This window comes from Macaca mulatta, chromosome 16 (genome assembly GCF_049350105.2).
Source record: "Macaca mulatta isolate MMU2019108-1 chromosome 16, T2T-MMU8v2.0, whole genome shotgun sequence".
NCBI lineage: Eukaryota > Metazoa > Chordata > Mammalia > Primates > Cercopithecidae > Macaca > Macaca mulatta.
Window position 1 is genome coordinate 21,310,460 of NC_133421.1, and position 18,879 is coordinate 21,329,338.

The following is an 18,879-nucleotide window of genomic DNA, read 5'->3' on the forward strand; positions in this document are numbered from 1 at the left end:
ACTAAGCTTAGCCCAGGCCTGCTGATGGAGTTCTTGGTGCCTGTGGATATAACACATGTTGCTCGTTTACCTTCAGAACATTTTTTCGGTGTTTTCTGGGCAGTGTATTTGCTCCCCATTGCAGTAGGTCATTGTCACTGGGGCTGACTCTAGGCCGTCCATAGTAGCAGGGAGCGTAGACCCCAGGTTTTGTGAGGATGCCCATATCATTTTGGAGCTCCCTGAATTCAAAATTAAGTATGAAAAGATTTATTTGGAATGAAAAAAATTACAACAAATTATTGAAGCCTAGGAGTTTCAGATGCCTACTTCTGAGATCCCTTTAGTTGGCTCACCAGGAGCCCCTGCTGCGATATGCTTCCTGGTCGCAGCCCGACTTCCCCTTCCCACCTAGAACTCACAGTGCTCACAGGGTCATGGCAAGGTGGTGGGGCACGGCTGAAGCTTCGTGGTGTAAATGCATTTGTGGAGAGCAGACTGAGTTTTTGTTTTTGTTTTTAAATCTGTTCAATGTCTCAGGAAGCAATCAGCAAAAAGCTAGCCAGCCTACATCTTGAAACCCTTACATTTTGAAGACGTACAAATTAAGCATTGAGGACCAAGTAGGATGGAAATATGATTTTTCACTTTGTGCATGTGTGCGTGTAAGAGAGAGAGAGGAGAGAGAGACATTGTGAGAGGCAGGAGAGAGAGGGGGAGAGGCCATCAGAACTTGGGGAGAGCAGAGCCCGCCTGCTTCCTGAGTGAAGCGTTGCTCAAGCGCTCTCTGCCCAGCCCCCTCCGAGTGTGGTTTTCCTCCCAGGCCAGCACCAAACTCAGAATAGAGTGGCTGACTTGCTGATTGAGGTCGGCAGCTCCTGAGAAGCAGGAGAAGCAGAGTTTTGAAGTAAGTACATGGTTGGTTATTATTTAAGACAGAGATGGAAAATCTTAGGATAGCTGGGGAAGAGGTGCTTCTGCTTTAGGTACAATGTCTTACAGACCCAGTGGATCTTGGTGTGACTAAGGCAGTATGAATACATTCTCCCGTGGTGCATGGACTGGATAAGTTAATGACACATGCATGATTTTGGGGGGGTTGAAAAAGGATTTGAAACCCATCTTCTGATGTCTTGAAAGAAAATGGTCTTCTCGCTGCTTGTCACCTGTTTCATCTTGCAAGGAAAGGATGATTAATGCCGACTTCAAGTAAATATATGAAGTTCTTTAGAAAAGAAGCGCTGTGAGTACTAATTAGTAGCAGTGTGTAGATTATTTTCCCATCCAGGGTGAATAGGGCTGCTTCTGTGCATTCTTTTTGCCAAGTGTGGGATGTCTAAGGTCCTGTGAAGAGAACCACCCACTTAACTAGTGCTTAGCCCCTGGAACGTTCTCGAGTCATCTCCCCTTGGAGATCAGCACTGTAGTGTGCCCTGTCATCTGGCAGAGGGTCTGATAATGTCCCAGTGCTCAACATCTGGGCAATACATGCGTCGTGTTAGGGTCTGAAATGAGATGCTTGTGAAACCCAGATGGCAGAATTTCAAGCAATAATATGATAAAGTTGGCGGCTTTTCTGAGAAGTTATTTATTATATGGTTGCTTGAGACCGTTTTCCTCCATACCCCCTCACAGGGCTGAAGATACCTTAAAATCTCTCTTACCCACTCTGTTTCTAGAAATTAAGTTTTTGCTTTTTATTTCCTTATCCCACTGACTCTAGTTTCCTATTGGAATAAAATGTTTAGCTTAGCGGTGCAGGAGGTCCACACTAAGTTTTCTTGGGAAATGTGGCTTCTGCCCCTTCTCGATAGAATGCGAAGGTGCTGCTCCTGCTGCAGAACTCACTGGTGTGGCTGCTTCTGCTCCTTTACAGCTCAGCTCCGTGGACTCTGTGTCTCTGTGGTTCTGTTTTAGAGTAGCCGTGTTTCACTTCCTTTAACCTTTCCTTTACCAAGTGAGTTAACATGCAAGGCTGTCCAAACGGAGGAGCCCCCAAGGCAGGAGAGGGGGTGCAAAATAAGCAATACTAAACTCATTTGAAAACGTGAAATTGAAATAAACCACCACTTGTGAAGTATCATTCCTCATTCCAATTTTATTTTTCCAATGTGTTAACTTTTTTTTTTTTTTTAGACGGAACCTCGCTGTTGTCACCCAGGCTGGAGTGTGGTGGCTTGATCTCTGCTTACTGCAACCTCTGCCTCCCGAGTTCAAGTGATTCTCCTGTCATAGCCTCCTGAATAGCTGGGACTACAGGCGCATGCCACCACGCCCAGCTAATTTTTGTATTTTTAGTAGAGACTGGGTTTCACCACGTTGTCCAGGCTGGTCTCGAACTCCTGACCTCAGGTGATCCACCTGTCTTGGCCTCCCAAAGTGCTGGGATTACAGGTGTGAGCCCCCGCACCCGGCCGCATTACGTTAACTTTTTTTTTTTTTTAATGATCAAAGTAATTTTGAGCTCTCACTGTACGACATCATCTCATTTGATTCTCCCAGCAGCCCCATGAGGTAGCTACCTTTATGGTCTTCAGTTTATAGCTGAGGATGCAGAGGCCTAGAGAGGTTATGTAACTTGGCAGAGGTCAGAGAGATGGGTGGACAGGTAGGTGAGTGGTGCAGCCAGGATGGGAACGCAAGTGTCTCTCAATCCAGAGCTCGTGCTCTGATATGGCATTTCAGTAAATTCGGAAATTGGAGAAAATAGTAACTTAATCCCACACCCTAAACCAACTGTTAAAATTTCTGTATTTCTTGCTGGGTGCGGTGGCTCGCACCTGAAATCCCAGCTACTCAGGAGGAGAAGAAGGAGGATTGCTTGAGACCAGGAGTTCGAGACCAGCCTGGGAAACATAGCAAGGTCACTGTCTCCAAAATAAAAAGAAAAAAAAATTAGCCAGGGCTGGGCACGGTAGGTCATGCCTGTAATCCCAGTACTTTGGGAGGCTGAAGCAGGTAGATTGCTTGAGCTCAGGAGTTCAAGACCAGCCTGGGCAACATAGTGATAGCTCATCTCTACAGAAAAATCAAAACACAAGCTGGGTGTGGTGATATGCACCTGTAGCGCCAGCTACTCAGGAGGCTGATGTAAGAGGATCGCTTGAAATCAGGAGGTTGAGGCTGCAGTGAGCTGTGATCATGCCACTGCATTTCACCTTGGCCAACAGAGCAAGACCCTGTCTCAAAAAAATAAAAATTAAAATAAGAAAATAAATAATTAGCCAGGTGTGGTGTTGCATGCCTGTAGTCCCAGCTACTCCAGAGGATCACTCGTGCCTAGGAATTCGAGGATACAATGAAATATGATCTCACCACTGCATTTCACTCTGAGTGACGGAGTGTGATCCTGTCTCTAAAAAAATTATATATTTCTTTCTACCTGTACAACTAGACATTATAGCATAAGGCTTTAAAAATGTTATGTAGTTTCACAATTATTACTCTATTATTCTTTTGAGACAGAATCTCTCTCTGTCGCCCAGGTTGGAGTGCAGTACCGCGATCTCAGCTCACTGTGACTTCCGCCTCCCAGCCTCAAGCTACCCTCCCACCTCAGCCTTCCAGGTAGCTGGGATTACAGGCGTGTGCCACCATGCCCAGCTAATTTTTGTATTTTTGGTAGAGATGGAGTTTCACTATGGTTCCCTGAGTTGAAGCGGTCTGCCTGCCTTGGCCTCCTAAAGTCCTGGGATTACAGGGATGAGCCACTGCACCCAGCCTAGTTTGACAATTATTTAATGGCGTAAAATATTTTATTAAGTGATTGGTCCATAAATTATTTAACTCTTCCCTGTTTTTTAAAATTAGGTTGCTTTTCTTTTCTTTTTTTTTTTTTTTTGTTTTTTGCTATTATAAGTAGTAGATTAGTAACTGTCTTTGTCCATGGAACTTTCCTTATGTTTTTGGATTGTATCTGTAGGGTAGAGTTTCAGATGTGAGATTACTGGGTAAAAGGGCATAACCATTTTAATGGTGCTTGGTATGTGTTGCTAAATTACTTTCTATCAACACAGTGTGTTGGAGCATTCATTCAATTTCATCCATTCCACCAGCCAACAGCATCATGGGGAAAAAAGAGTAAGAAAAACAGAACCGAACCTCTTTATGGTATTTTGCATTTCTTTTAATACAGCTAGGCTGAACATTTTTTACGTGCTTGTTTATAAGTTGTACTTTCTCTTTTGATCATTTTATGGGATCATAATGCTGGCTTTTTGGGGCCGATTTATATGGGTAAGATTTATTTGCCATATTTTTGTCAGTTATTTTCCCCAGTCTATTGTTTACCTTTTTAAAATGAGTTTTTAAAACACATGCAGTCATTTAACATTTTTATATAGTCAAATTGGTTCATTTTTTTTGGTAAGTCTTCTATATTAGAGATCTAATTTCTCTGTTTTTAAGTCGTTTATTTTCTTCGAGTATTTTCTTTCACGGATGATGTGAAAGTAAATTTAAACTGACTTTAAAAAATGCTAACCAGTTTTTCCAGTATCATTTATGAGCCACCCTTATGTTTTCTAATATTTTATGATTTTTTCTTTATATATCTCCAGCTTTTCTATTATATGATTTTTCTGGATTATTTGATTATTTACAGGAGCAATCTATTTCTACGCCATTATCACACTGTGATAACTTTTGTTGCTTTTTTTTTTTTTGAGATGGAATTTTGCTATGTGGCCCAGGCTGAAGTACAGTGGTGCAATCTTGTCTCACCACAACCTCTGCCTCCCAGGTTCAAGTGATTCTCCTGCCTCAGCCTCTTGAGTAGCTGGGATTACAGGTGCCCGCCACCACGCCTGGCTAAGTTTTGTATTTTTAGTAGAGATGGGGTTTTGCCATGTTGTCCAGGCTGGTCTCGGGCTCCTGACCTCAGGTGATCCACCCGTCTCAGCCTCCCAAAGTGCTGGGATTACAAGCATGAGCCACCGCACCCAGCCTGTTGCTTTTATGATATGGAGAGAAAATGAGTTGTGTGGAGTAGTACTGAGTGAACATAGGATTCTGGTTAAGCCCATGGGCACTGGAGGCAGATGGCTCAGCCTTAACTTATCTGTCCCTCAGTCTTATTATCTGTAAAATGGGGATAAAATTAATAATAGTATCTATTCCATAGGGTTGTTGGAGTGAGGAAATAAAAGCTAAATTAAAACACACACACCGAAAAAGTATTGGTGTAGGTAGATGTGTAGAGAGACTATCTGAGGCATATAGAGATGACTTTATATACATGAGTATGGATTATATTACATATATACGTAAAAATACATTCGTATTTTTGTAGAGTCAAACATGTCATTCTTTCCGTCTATGGCTTAAGACAACCTTTCATGTAATCTTGGGAGACAGGAAAGGTTGTGTTAGCCACAGAGGGAAAGAATGACATGTTTGAGTCGCCGTATGCTAAAAACTTGGTACACTGAAAGACAGGTATGTGGCCGAGAGAAATACATGCAGCCCACATACCACAAAGAGTACTACTCATAATAAATGATTCCAGCAATCAACTAGAAAAAACACACCAGAGAAAAATGGGCAAAGGTTATAAAAAAGCAATTCCTAGAAGAAGGAATATAGAAGGCCAATAAACATACAATGTTCAACCTCATTAATAGTCATAGAAATGCAAATCCAAATACTCATGAAATGTCATTTCCCATGCAACATATTGGCAAAAATGGAAAATATGAATAATATTGCAGTGTGGAGAGAACATAGGAAGATAGGCACTGGCAGTCATCACTAATGGGAACAAAAATTAGTAAAGCTTTTTTGTATGGCAAATTTATAAAATCTATCAAAAGGTAAAATATGCTTACCTTTGATTTGTCTTAGAAAAGCACTGTACATGTTTTTAAGTAAACATAAACAATATAAACATATTTATGTTACAAATATAAGCTATATATTTTTATTTGTTTGTACATAAAAATTCATTTAATAAAAAGCAATAGATGTGTGATATCAAACTATTGTTTCCTGTGTCACCTCTGGAGAGGGAAGTAGAATTAGGGCAAGGTTGCTTTTTCCTCTTGCTAGATATCCTCCTGTGTTTGAATATTTCATGAGTCTGAATTTGTGTATTTGTATAAAGTAAACAAACAGACAATTTTCCAGACCCACAGGCAAGAAGAATCTTGGGAACAGGATGCTAGCTGTAGAAGCTCAAGGTTGGGAAAGCGAGTGACAGATTTTGGGAAGAATAAGCATTTGGTGGCAGTGTTTAAAGATGCTTTAAAGGCCTTAACTTATGTTTTAGAAAAGGAAGCCACCCAAGAGGCATGGAGGAAAAGCTGCTTTATTGATGGGTGCTGACCTCTTCCATCTCCTGTCCCTGTTTTCAGGTTTTGTGCAGTTGCGTTCCCACACACGGCTCGTAGACGCCCCCCGAGGCACTGTTCTCCTCATTTTCTTTTCCATCCTGTGTTCCTTATCTCTGGTTTATTGATTTATTATTTTTGTATTTATTTTTAGAGACAGGGTCTCTTCTGTTACCCAGGCTGGAGTGCAGTGATGAGATTATAGCTCACTGCAGTCTCAACCTCCTGTGCTCGAGAGGTCTTCCCACATCAGCCTCCTGAGTAGCCTCCTGAGTAGGGACTACAGGTGTGCACCACCATGCCTGGCTTATTTATTTATTTGTAGGTATAGAGGCTTTCTACAGGCTGTTCTTGAACTCCTGGGCTCAAGTGATCCTCCCACCTTGATCTCTCAAAGTGCTGGGATTACAGGCGTGAACCACTGTGCCCAGCCTCTCTAGTTTAAAAAACGGTCATCTGAGGTTCAAAATAAGCTCTTCATCCATTATCCACCCAGCAGACATCCAGCACCCAGTCTGAGCTGGGCAGTGTGCCAGGCCCTCGGGAGATAAGGGTGAGCAAGAGAGAACGTGCCAGTCTCTGGGGACCTACGCATGGCTTGGGGAGGAGGGACAGTAAATACTGATGAATTATATCACTGACTGTGATGGTAGCTGCGAAGCTGCTGTTGGGGGCTGTGGTGGAGAGTCACAGAGGAGGGATCCTTTCCCTGGGTGGTCAGGAGGCGCAAGGAAACTAGGGTCCTCTGAGGAGAGCCTGCGTCACTCCAGTCTCTCCCATTCCATCCCTTTCTCCACACCCCTGCCGCCATATCTTCATTCCTTTCACTGGGACCCCTGTTTCCCAGATTTTGGTTCTTTTATGCCTCTTTTCACAGTTGTTGCCATTGTCAACTACCATTACTTATTACAGTTCCTAAAATTGACTTAACATTATTAATGGATCTTTAAAGGACTTAACCGTGAGAAACAATGAAAATGAAATGATGCTAAATTTGCAAGTGAAGATGATAAGTAATGAAGGCAAAACTCTGAACGTGGTCCAGAAGGCATGGATGGGGTTGCTTTGATCACAGAGGGTTGCTATTTATGTGGGAGAAAGGGAATGTATTAGGATTAGATATTGTCAGTGAACTCAGGGAGGACACTGTAGGAAAGAGATCACCGAAAGAGGGAGAGACTGCAGAGCATGTATTTATTTTGTTTGATTACAAGAATGAGATAAGCCAGCAACACATCACAACTCAGGGGATCAGAGGGCCCCTCTGAGACAGACTGCGGGAGCCACACCTGGTTGCTACGGTAACGGGCCTCCTTGTAACGAAAAGAGCCACAAGTGCCCACAATAAATGGCTTGGGGCAGAGGAGCAACAAGGGGCCTGCCTTGCTGCCTGCTGGGGAAGGCAGACTCGGGGAGGTTTCGCGGTAGGTAAAGAATGCGATCCTCGGGGGAGGGTCTCGGGTTGTCTTGAGTCTGGGAGCTTGAGAGCCTCTCTGGGTCTCACTGATGAGGTCTGAACATAGGGAAAGGAAGTCTTCCTGGCTTCTCCTGCGCTGCCTGCGAGCCTTTGCTGCATGGGAGGAGCCCCAGGACAAGAAGCGGTCCAGCGGCTTTTGTGAGCTGGCTTGGGATGCTGAGAGATTTGGGCATCCCCTTGGCCATCCTGAGGAGGGCCGGGCCCACATGATGGGATCAGTGCAGTGGGGGTGGTCCTGCTCACCGGCCTCACCCCTGTAGCTGCAGGAACTTGAAATCCCCACCCCACACTTGCTTTCTCCTTCCTGCCACAGTATCCCTCCTCCTCACTTTGCTGTTCCCTGTGCCTGTGGGTTTCTGTCCCTCTTGTCATTCAGTTCATGCTTATTATCCTGGGAGGGTCACCAAAGGGTCTTTTCCTCCCGCCTGGGTCCTGCGCCCCTTGGATAAGCTCTAAAAAGTCACACAGTGCCTTTTTTAAGTAGAGTTTTCCCAGTTGATATCTGGTATTTCCAAGGCCATTTGATAGTTCCCTACACCGGATGGTGAGCCCCAGGTGGGGAGGGGTGGTGTTTGGTTTTGCCCATCCTGTGTCCTGGTGCCTACTGCAGTGCCTAGGTACAGGAGGTGCTTCCAGAATGATTCTCCAGCTAACAAATGAATGAGACAGTCCCCAGCTGTTTGTGTAAACGAGTGAATTCCCATGACTCCTTTTGAGCCTGGTGTTTCTTTCCCAGTGCAGCAGGGCACTGGGAGTGAAGGGGAGAAGAGGGTCTGGGGAGTGGGGATGCGGGTGTGTGTGTGAACCATGGTAGGAAGCCTGGGTTTTATTCCAAGGGACACAGGGACCCACTGGAGGGCTCTGAGCAGAGGAGTGATGGGATCTGACCTACATTTCTAAAGGATCACTGTGGTTAGTGTGGAAAGATTAGCCAGGTGGAGGGAGAGGGCTGAGGAGAGGATGGAGGTGAATTAGAGAGGTGGTGGCATCTGGAAGATTGGGGTGGACTGGGATCTGTCCGGAATGTAGAGCCCACGGGTGCAGCGTTCTGGGCCTCAGGATCTCGTGATGTGTTTGTTGCTCTGATCTGTGCTCTAACTTTTCACAGGTGAGCCGTGCTGTGGCCCTGAGTTTCCCACATTATAACACACACATAACTTTTCAATCAACAAACCTTTGCTGCCCCCAAAGCCACCCCAGGAGCCCCTGGGGCCCATGTGTGCCAGTTTAGGCCGCGGTGGCCCCACCTGCAGCCGGCTAGCCGTTCAGACTCCTCCTGCTGCGCCCGCTGCCTCCTTCCATCACAGATGATACTGAGTTGCCACCAGTCACATAAGGAAAAGGCACCCTCAAAGTCTCAGCTCTTTAACCTGCCATTCTGGGCCTCTGCCATCCGCTGCCACCCTGTTTTCCAGCACTATTCTGCATAACTTCCACCGTGCTCGCCCGCTGTGGCCAAACAGCACCGCTCCTTGCCTGCTTTTGGGGGTGCTCCTCTTCTTACCTGGAATGCCCTCTCCTCCAGTTTTCACATGTCAACCTCCTAGCCATCCTTCAGAGTTGTGCTAGTCTGCTTGGTCACTCACAACAAAGTATCACAGACTGTAGGTCTTAAACAACAGACAGCAATTTTCTCACAGCACTGGAAGCAGACATTGGAGTCAAGGTCAAAGTGTTATTTTGGGAGGCTGAGGCAGGAGAATTGCTTCAGCCCAGGAGTTTGAGACCAGCCTGGGCAACACAGTGAGACCCCATTTCTAAAAAAAGAAAAAAATGAGCCAGGTGTGGTGGTGTGCACGTTGTCCCAGCTATTCAAGAGGCTGAGGTGGGAGGATCGCTTCAGTGTTGAGTTTGAGGCTTCAGTGAGCTATGATCATGCCACTGCTCTCCAGCCTTGGCAACAGAGCAAGATCCTGTCTCAAAAAAAAAAAAAAATATATATATATATATATATATATATATATTCACCTTGTATCTTCACACGGTTATCCCTCTGTGTGTGCCTGTGTCCTAATCTTTTCTTAAATGGACACTAGTAATATTGGATTAGGGCCCACCCATATGACCTTAATTACCACTTTAAAGACCCTCTCTCCAAATACAGTTACATTCTGAGACATTAGGGATTAGGGCTTCAACATAGGAAGGGGGTGGCGGGGAGGGACACAGTTCAGCCCATGACTAGGGTCTCACTGAGATACCACTTTCCCCTCTAGCACCCACTGTGCTCACACACCATAGCCTGTTAGTGGGCTTCTTTCTAGCACTGGTTGCTCTGTCCTTTGGTGTTCATTCATTCATTCATCTAAAATAGTATTAAGAGACCATCTCGTCCAGACTCCTGGGCTGTATTATTCTTTCTGAGTGCTGACCACACCAACTATATCTGACACAGGTCACCTGGGACATTTAATTTTTTGTTAATTCATCAAACAGAAAATTTCTGAACACTTCCCATATGCAAGGCATCGATCCAGATGCTAGGCAGCAGGCACAGCAGAAGGAGTCTGAATGCCGGCCAGCTGCTGGTGAGGCCGCTGATCTGCCTTTGCTTTTAAATGCAAAGGTGAATCATAGTTGGCGCTTCCAGTTAGTTAGAGAGACATGGTAACTGGCATATACAGTCATACAAGAGAGGACATGGACAAAATGTTTGGAATTTAGAGCAACACCAAATCACGTTGGTCTTTTTGTAGGTGTGGGGAGATGGCAGATAAGACTACAAGGGAGAAATAACATTTGATCTGGGACTTAAAGATGGATAAGATTTGTGTAGATAGTAAGTAGGCTTTTGAGTTTAGGCTTTTTTCACTTAGCATAGTGCATTTGAAATATATCCTTTTTGTGTGTGTGCTATTCATTCACTTTTATTGCTGAGTTCATTCTATTGCTGAGTACTAATCTAACATGGGGATGCATCAGTTTATTTATCCACTCACTGTTGAGGGAGAGTTAGGTTGCTTGGCTTTTGCTGTTACGAATCCAGCTGCCATGAACATTAGCATTACAGATGTTTGTGTGAACACAAATTTTTATTTCTCTTGGATAAATACTGAAGAGTGGGATTAGTGGATTGTATATGTTTAATTTTTAAGAAACTTCGGCACTGAGCACTCTCTGAGAGCTCCAATTTCATCCGTCTGCCATCGGCGCAGTCCTGCAATCTAAGCCACAATGGTGCGCATGAATGTCCTGGCTGATGCTCTCAAGAGCACCAACAATGCCGAAAAGAGAGGCAAACGCCAGGTTCTTATTAGGCCGTGCTCCAAAGTCATCGTCCGGTTTCTCACTGTGATGATGAAGCATGGTTACATTGGCGAATTTGAAATCATTGATGATCACAGAGCTGGGAAAATTGTTGTGAACCTTACAGGCAGGCTAAACAAGTGTGGAGTGATCAGCCCCAGATTTGATGTGCAACTCAAAGATCTAGAAAAATGGCAGAATAACCTGCTTCCATCCCGCCAGTTTGGTTTCATTGTACTGACAACCTCAGCTGGCATCATGGACCATGAAGAAGCAAGACAAAAACACACAGGAGGGAAAATCCTGGGATTCTTTTTCTAGGGATGTAATACATACATTTACAAATAAAATGCCTCATGGACTTAAAAAAAAAAAAAAAAAAAAAAAAAAAGAAACTTCGGCACTGCAAAGTGGCTGTACCATTTTGCATTTCTACCAGCAGTGTATTAGAGTTCCAGTTGCGGCCGGGCGCGGTGGCTCAAGCCTGTAATCCCAGCACTTTGGGAGGCCGAGACGGGTGGATCACGAGGTCAGGAGATCGAGACCATCCTGGATAACACGGTGAAACCCCGTCTCTACTAAGAAATACAAAAAACTAGCGGGGCGAGGTGGCGGGTGCCTGTAGTCCCAGCTACTCGGGAGGCTGAGGCCGGAGAATGGCGTGAACCCGGGAGGCGGAGCTTGCAGTGAGCTGAGATCCGGCCACTGCACTCCAGCCTGGGCTACAGAGCGAGACTCCGTCTCAAAAAAAAAAAAAAAGAGTTCCAGTTGCTCCATATCTTTGCCAGCACTTGATATTGTTTTGTTTTGTTTTTAAATTTTTAGCCATTCTAGTAGGTATGTAGTGATAGCTCTTATGGCTTCATTTGCATTTTCTTAATGACTAATGATGTCAAGCATTTTTTTATGTGTTTATTTGCCATCCAAATATCTTCTCTGGTGAAGTTTTTATTTAAATCTTTGGTCATTTTTTATTGCCTTGTGCTTTTTATTATTATTCTTTGTTGTTAATATGGACATCATTTTGTTATTTTTAACAAAAATAACAAATAGGCAGGGCACAATGGCTCATGTCTGTAATCTCAGCACTTTGGGAGGCCGAGGCGGGCGGATCACCTGAGGTCAGGAGTTTGAGACCAGCCTGACCAACATGGTGAAACCCTGTCTCTACTAAAAATAAAAAATTAGCTGGGCGTGGTGGTGCACACCTGTAATCCCAGCTACTCGGGAGATTGAGGCAGGAGAATCGCTTGAACCCGGGAGGCTGAGGTCGCAGTGAGCCGAGACCGCGCCACTGCCATTGCACTCCATCCTGGGTGACAAGAGGAAGACTCCGTCCCAATAAATAAATAAATAATAAATAAAAGTAACAATAACAAAAATGGTTATTATTTAATAATTCAAGATTCAAGTACTTTATCAGTTTTGTGTTTTGCAGATATTTCCCTTCCAGTCGATGGCTTGTCTTTTCATTTTGTTGACAATGTCTTCTGAAGACCGTACGTTTTAAATTTTGACAATATCCCATTAATCAGGTGGTTTTCTATGTTTTTTGTCCTATTTTATTGCTCATATTTTTGGTGTTGTAACTAAGAAATCTTTGCCCTACTCAAGGTCACAACAGTTTTCTCCTGTTTTCTTCTAGAAGTTTTCTAGTTTCAGGTTTCACCTTTAGGTAAATGATCTATCTTTAATGTGGACCAGACACTGGGCCCACAGGTGTGGAACCACAGAGGAATGAGACAGAGCCCTTCACTCAGGGACCGTCTGGGCAAAGGAGATGGGGGTGGGAGTCACACAGAGAAGCAGTGTTCGTCTCGTGTAAGGCCTGCTGATAAGCCTGGGTCCAGGGTGCTGTGGACACACTGTGGTGTGGAAGCATGTCTGTGCCCCAGACAAGGAGCTGTGAACTGAGGTTTACCAGACAGTAGAGGGTAAGTGGAAAGCAGGAGTCCGGGCTGGGAAGCCTGTTCTGGGCGCAGAGTGGCCTTGGGCAGGCCTGGAGGCTGGATGATAGAACTCAGCATCCCTGCAGCTGCTGGTCATTTGCTGTGCCTGGGCTCAGAGTGCAAGACGGCTGGCAGGAGTGGGCAGAAGGGAGCAGGGGCCTGAGCACTCCGTGTGCCTTACACTGAAACAAAGAGGAGGTGGAGGTGGCTTCATGGCATGGCTCAGGTTGTGCTCTTTGAGGGTCTGGGGTAACTGTCTCGCTTCATTTTGAAAGTCAGATGTGTCTGTGTCATAAAGGGCCCATCCACAGGGGGCAGCGGAAGTGCTGTTATGTAACCGTTTCTGTCCCCCACTCTGGAAACAGATCACATAGCAGTTGCTGTACTTGCTGTTCCTTGTAGACTTACTCCTGTGCAAGGAACGTGTAATGACAAGGTAATCCCAGGAGCAGCCTGCAAAATTATCCCTCATATTTGTGGTTCCTGTGTATATTTAAAACACAATGCTAGAAGCGATTGATGCTGACGAAGGATAGGGCATATTCCAGGCACTGAATAAATTAACCCTGCAAAGCACAGCAGTTGCTTTCATTAGCCAGCTGGCACTGCAGGAATATAGCTAAAGCCTGTGGGTTAGAAAAGAAAATCTCAGGAATGCGAGAACAAAAAGGAAATCAGCTGCATTCAGTGATTTAACTTTATCTGACAACAATAAGGAAATCCAGAACTCACGGTGCTCTGAACAATGGCTGACTCCCACTGGGTGTGCGAGGAGACAGACGTTCCCTGTTCTTCCCTCTTCAGCGGAGGGGATATTCACCACGACTCTGGGTATCCACGGCAGGATGCAAGCGTGAGTTAGGTCCATGCAGAGATGGTCCAGATTTTGTTCCTGCATCCTCTGCGACTAGAGATGCTCCAGCAAAATTCTGTGTTCCCTTCCTTTCTTCCTGATGTCCCCAGGAGCAAAGCAAATGAATAGGCCTAAGCTGATGTGCCACCTCTCCCTTCTCTACCTGGCCAGGCACTTTCTGGGATGGCTGCTGCCATCATGACCATGGCACTGAAGGCCTCTGCTGCCCGCGGTCCCACTGCTGCCTCCGCCACCCTGGGCACCACTGCTGCCACGTTGCCCTGTGGCTGTGAGGTGCCATAGTGCCAAGTCTTCAGCACGCCCCAGAAGGCCATGATGAGTAAGGTGGACACCTCATAATTTCTTGGGGAAGTAGCTCTTTCCATGTTGCCTTGATGGCCCTGTTCCCACCTCCTCTCTCTCCCCCCATGCCGAGTGTTATCCCAGGAGACCCTTCACTTCCACAGACAGACAGACAGACTGCCAGGGACCCTCCTCAGCCAGCCTCGTCACATGCCGAGGCCACAGCACTCAATGTGGTTGGGTCCAGTTGAGACCCTGCGTCTCACGACTTAAGGCTTCTGTGCATCGAATTAAGCCACTAGGGGATTTATGAGATCACCCTCTGGCTTCTCTTGTTGGGTCCCATACAGCCAGTGTGTGTCACCAGGGGCATGCGGCATTTGTAGCCTGCCTCTCCTGAGTTTGCAGAGCCGGGCTGGCTCCTCCTTGCTTTTATCTTCCTCTGGTCAGAAGGCCAGAGTGACTGAAGTATAGTGAGCTGAGGGAGGGGCAGTGGACGTGATGAGGGACCAGACCTCTCCACCTGTGGGTGGGGGCTCTTGCTACGGAGGGTCCTTTTTTTGCACCTGTGCTCAGCAGTGCTGGGCAAGAGGATTTGTCCCCTCCCTCCCAGGTCCTCATCGTTCAAATGCACGGAGGCATGGTGGAGCACACGGGGTTTTGCTGGGTGGGTGGGGCAGCATGCCCTGCAGTTCTTGCATTGTTTCTAGAGGAAATAGAACAGAATGAAACAGAACTGGCCTGCCTGTTGCCTGGGAAGCTGTGCCCCTGACATCACAGGGCTGTGCCCATATCCCCACTTGGCTTAGGGGCCCCTAAGTTAGGAACAAAGAAGCAGAAAAGGCTGGATAAAAGATAAGGTACTCAGACTTGATACTTTAAATTATCAGGTTCCTAAGTCTATGGTTACCATCCGTTCCCACTTTACAAAGCATTTACTAACATAAATTCATTTATTATGTTTCTGTGAAGATGCCTGGTTAAATCTGAAACCATAGCATAGGAAAGTGTTGTTTACTATTTCTGTGAGACTAAGGTGTAAACCAAAAGTTTTAAAAGTCATCCTTCAGGAATAAATTTAGGACTATTTCTCAGGCATGACTGTGAGTTAACAAGATTAAGTTTTATAACACTAATGCTTACACATCAACATGTTTTCAAGGTAGTAGTGCTGGAAGGCTCTATGTTCATGTCCATGGGGCTCTCATCCTGAAAGCAGTCTGGAGACTTTATTTTTTTTTCAACTGTTTAGAGATATTTATAAGTCTTATGAGAGAAGGATTGTCATTGCCTTCCAGTTCTCTTTTGTGCTTGCCTATTAATTCAACACCTATTTAGCGAGTGGCTCCTGCCTGCTGGGACCTGTGTACCTTTGTAGGAGCTCCCTGGCTGGTGCGGCAGGGGCAGGGAGACACCCATATGCATGTCTTCAGTGAAAGCCAGAATCTAAATATTCATTAAATATTCATTAATATTTTTTGAGCACCTACTATGTGCCAGGAACACGATGGTGAACAAGGGAGGTAAGGCCCTGCTATCACGGACCTTCCCTAGTGGCACAGGAAGGCAGATAACCCATGACAGATAATCAATGGCAGATAATCAATGGCAGTGAGAGTCTTCGTTTGGTGATAAAGGCTCTGAAGGAGTAAACCAGGGGCTGTTTGGTGAGATGGGAGAGCTACTTTAGAGGCACAGACTGACCGAGGAGAAAGGAGCCCGCTGTGTGAGGAGCTGGGGAACGTTCTGGTCAGAGGGAACAGCAGGGGCAGAGCTCTTCCTTGGGAACTAGCCGCTCATGCTTGGAGCTGGGAGCGGCCTACGTGAAGCATGGTGAGCTGGGGAGAGTGATCAGAGCCAGGTGAGAAGGTGGGCAGGGCCAGGCTGCCTAGGATCTTGGGGCTGGGACGAAGACCTTGGGCTTTCAATCCCAATGCAGTGAGAAGCCACTGGGGGTTCTGTGTAGGGAGCGATGTGATCTGATTTTTGTGTATGTGTCTTAATTTTTTAACTTCTAATGAAAAAAAGTCACATAATATGAAATTTAACATCTTAACCATTTTTAAGTGGACAGTTCATGATTTGTGCTTTGAAAAGACTCCTGTGGCTGCTGAATGGGCATTAACCGGTGGTCAGGAGCAGAGGCCAAGAGCCGGTGAGGGGAGGCTGCAGCACCTGGGTGAGAGGCAGTGGGCAGTGGTCACGGACCTAGGAGTTCCAGAAGAGATGATTTTCTGGAGGTTTAGAGGTGGGAGTATCACAAAGATTTTGCAAGAAAGTCTTGATTGGCATAAGCTTAAAAGGAGGGGATAAAACATTCATACAGGGAGGCCCTCAGATCGGTGAATATCCCAGGATGAGAACCGCAAATTTCATCGGAAGCGCAGAGAAGAGTCCTCTTTGGCTACGCTGCGGAGTAAGGGGTCAGCGTGGCTCAGCCAAGCTCAGGCAAGCTGTCATTTAATTTGGTGGTGCTATTGTCTGAATGTTGATGTATTCCCCCAAAATTTATCTATTGGAACTTAAAACCCCATGTGATAGGATTAAGAGGTGGGGCCTTTGGGAAGGCGGCCATGAGGGCTCCACCCTCATGAATGGGATTGTGCTTGTGCAAAAGAGGCTTGAGGAGCTCCCTCGCCCCTTCTGCCATGTGAGGCACAGCAAGAAGGCACCATCTGTGCAGCAGAGTGAGCCCTCACCAGACACTCAATCTGTTGGTGCCTTGTCTTGGACTTCCCAGCCTCCAGAACTGTAAGCAGTGAGTTCACCTTGTTTATAAATTACCCAGTCTACGGTTTTTTGTTATATGAACCCAAATGGACTAAGATGGTGTGTAAGGGGAGCAGTAGGCCAGGGTTAGGCACACAGCCTGAAGTGACATTGCTGAGGGCCCCGTTGGGGGAGTTAGCAAACTCCTTGACGTTTCCTTGTTGCTGAACTGTAAAATGGGGATGACAGCAGCTATCTGATGGGGTGGTCAGAAACATGAAAGAAGATGTAGGAAAATGCTAAACATGGTGCCGGGCTCTTAGTTGGTGTTGCTAAATGTTAGCTTAAAAATACAGTAAAATGGGCTGAGTGCAGTGGCTCATGCCAGTAATCCCAGCACTTTGGGAGGCTGAGGTGGGAGGATCACTTGAGTCCATGAGTTTGAGACCAGCCTAGGCAACAAGGTGAGATTTCGCCTCTACCAAAAAAAAAAAAAAAAAAGTTAGCCAGACATGGTAACACGTCTGTTGTCCCAGCTACTTGGGAGGCTGAAGCAGGAGGATCTCTGAGGCCCAGGAGGTCGAGGCCGTAGTGAATTGTGATCATGCCACAGCACTCCAGCTTGGGCAATGGAGTAAGACCCCATCTCTTAAAAAACAAATGAGTAAATAAGATAAAATGCAGGATTTTGAGCAGGAAATGACTGACCCCAGCTGAATTTTCAGAAATCTGTCTTGAATATGTGGAACGGATGAGCCCAGGAGGGACTTAATGCCAATCTGTGCTGGAGAAAAAGACAGGGCTCCTACAGGAAATGTTGCAGGCCTCTGATCTGCTGGCCTGGACAGCCGTGAATTTGAGAAATGGGAGCCCTAGAGAGGAGTCCAAGATGACTCTGAGGTTTTGAGTCTAGAAGAGCAAGGGAAAGGCTGTGCCGATGACAGAAATAGGGAAGTCAGGGCTGAAGCTAGTTATCCAGGGTTTGTTCTGTGCCCCAGGCTGAGGCTGGCTGTACACAGGCAGATGCCAGGAGGCTGCCCCTGGGAAGGGCTTACCAACAAGGAGAGGCATACTTATGAGACTCTGTCAGACTGGGGGAAGATTTTCTGGAGGGGAGAGACTTGAGCACACTTTGGAAGGTGGTGTTGAAGTTAGCTGGGCCATGGGAGCTGGCCGGGCATCCTGGGCCTCCTGTTTGCCACTCCACCTCTCTGTCTTCTTCCTCCAGCTCTGCGCCAGGGCAGGCGACCATAGACACTGTACTTAGGTCCCATGCCTTCCCTGAGCCTATGGGCAGCACTGGCTGTCAGGTTGGAGGGAGGGAGAGGATGTGTGTGAGGTTTCCTAGCTCTGGGATGCTGCACTTACCCTTTTGCTTCTCCTTTTCATTACAAGCCCTGCCCACACCCTTGTAAATACTTCCTTTCTCAGCTCACCTCAGCTTCCCAGCTGGCATCCCAGGCACAGGCAGTTGCATGTGCAAAGGCCCGGAGCCAGGACTTGATAAATATGGCTCAAGATGCTGCAACCCAGATAGATATGAAAGTCTCTGGTTCCCTCCTATACTGTCGTTTTTATTCTGTTTACTTCTCAATAGACTATTGTACACTATACCTAAAAAAAAAAAGGGCTCTTAAAGCATTTTATTTACATCTCCTTTACCTACTGCCTTGGCTCCTTCACTTTAATCCTTTGATGTGAAGCTATGTTATAGGTAAGGGAATAACTACTTATTAGTGGTCACTTTGCTCTTTGGGACGCTGGTTGCTTGAGGCAGCTTTGGAGACAGAAGGATGTGGCAGACCAGTGATTCTGAGCTCTTGGTCTCAATATAGCTGCCAGATTATAGCCTCTCTCGGGTCTGCATTTCATATTTGGGACCTGCCTCGGCCTCTGTTTCTTATTCCAGATTACACCCTATTCCTTGTGGGTCTCCGCCTTCTGGCAGCCGTCCATAGTTTCTTATTCCGCTATTGAAGATTGTTTTCAGGTTTGAGGTGGTGTGGTTAGTGATGTACAAATGTTCTTTTCCATTTC

The 18,879-nt window shown here is 46.0% G+C and overlaps 1 protein-coding gene and 1 pseudogene across 9 annotated transcripts in view; both read left to right on the plus strand.

The window, feature by feature from the left end:
* SPECC1 (sperm antigen with calponin homology and coiled-coil domains 1) overlaps window positions 1–18,879 on the plus strand; it is a 310,488-nt gene that overhangs the window by 66,090 nt on the left and 225,519 nt on the right. For 4 of the 8 annotated variants that reach the window (XR_013406175.1, XM_077970533.1, XM_077970535.1 and 1 more), the window contains exon 1: window positions 818–886. The exons of the other annotated variants lie outside the window; for them this stretch is intronic. The gene's annotated coding sequence lies outside the window, so the exon portion shown is untranslated. Of the gene's footprint in view, window positions 1–817; window positions 887–18,879 lie in introns of those variants that run through there. 8 annotated transcript variants of the gene reach the window in all.
* LOC704429 (small ribosomal subunit protein uS8 pseudogene) lies at window positions 10,892–11,423 on the plus strand (annotated as a pseudogene). The gene has a single exon (XR_003723655.2). The product of XR_003723655.2 is annotated as a small ribosomal subunit protein uS8 pseudogene (transcript).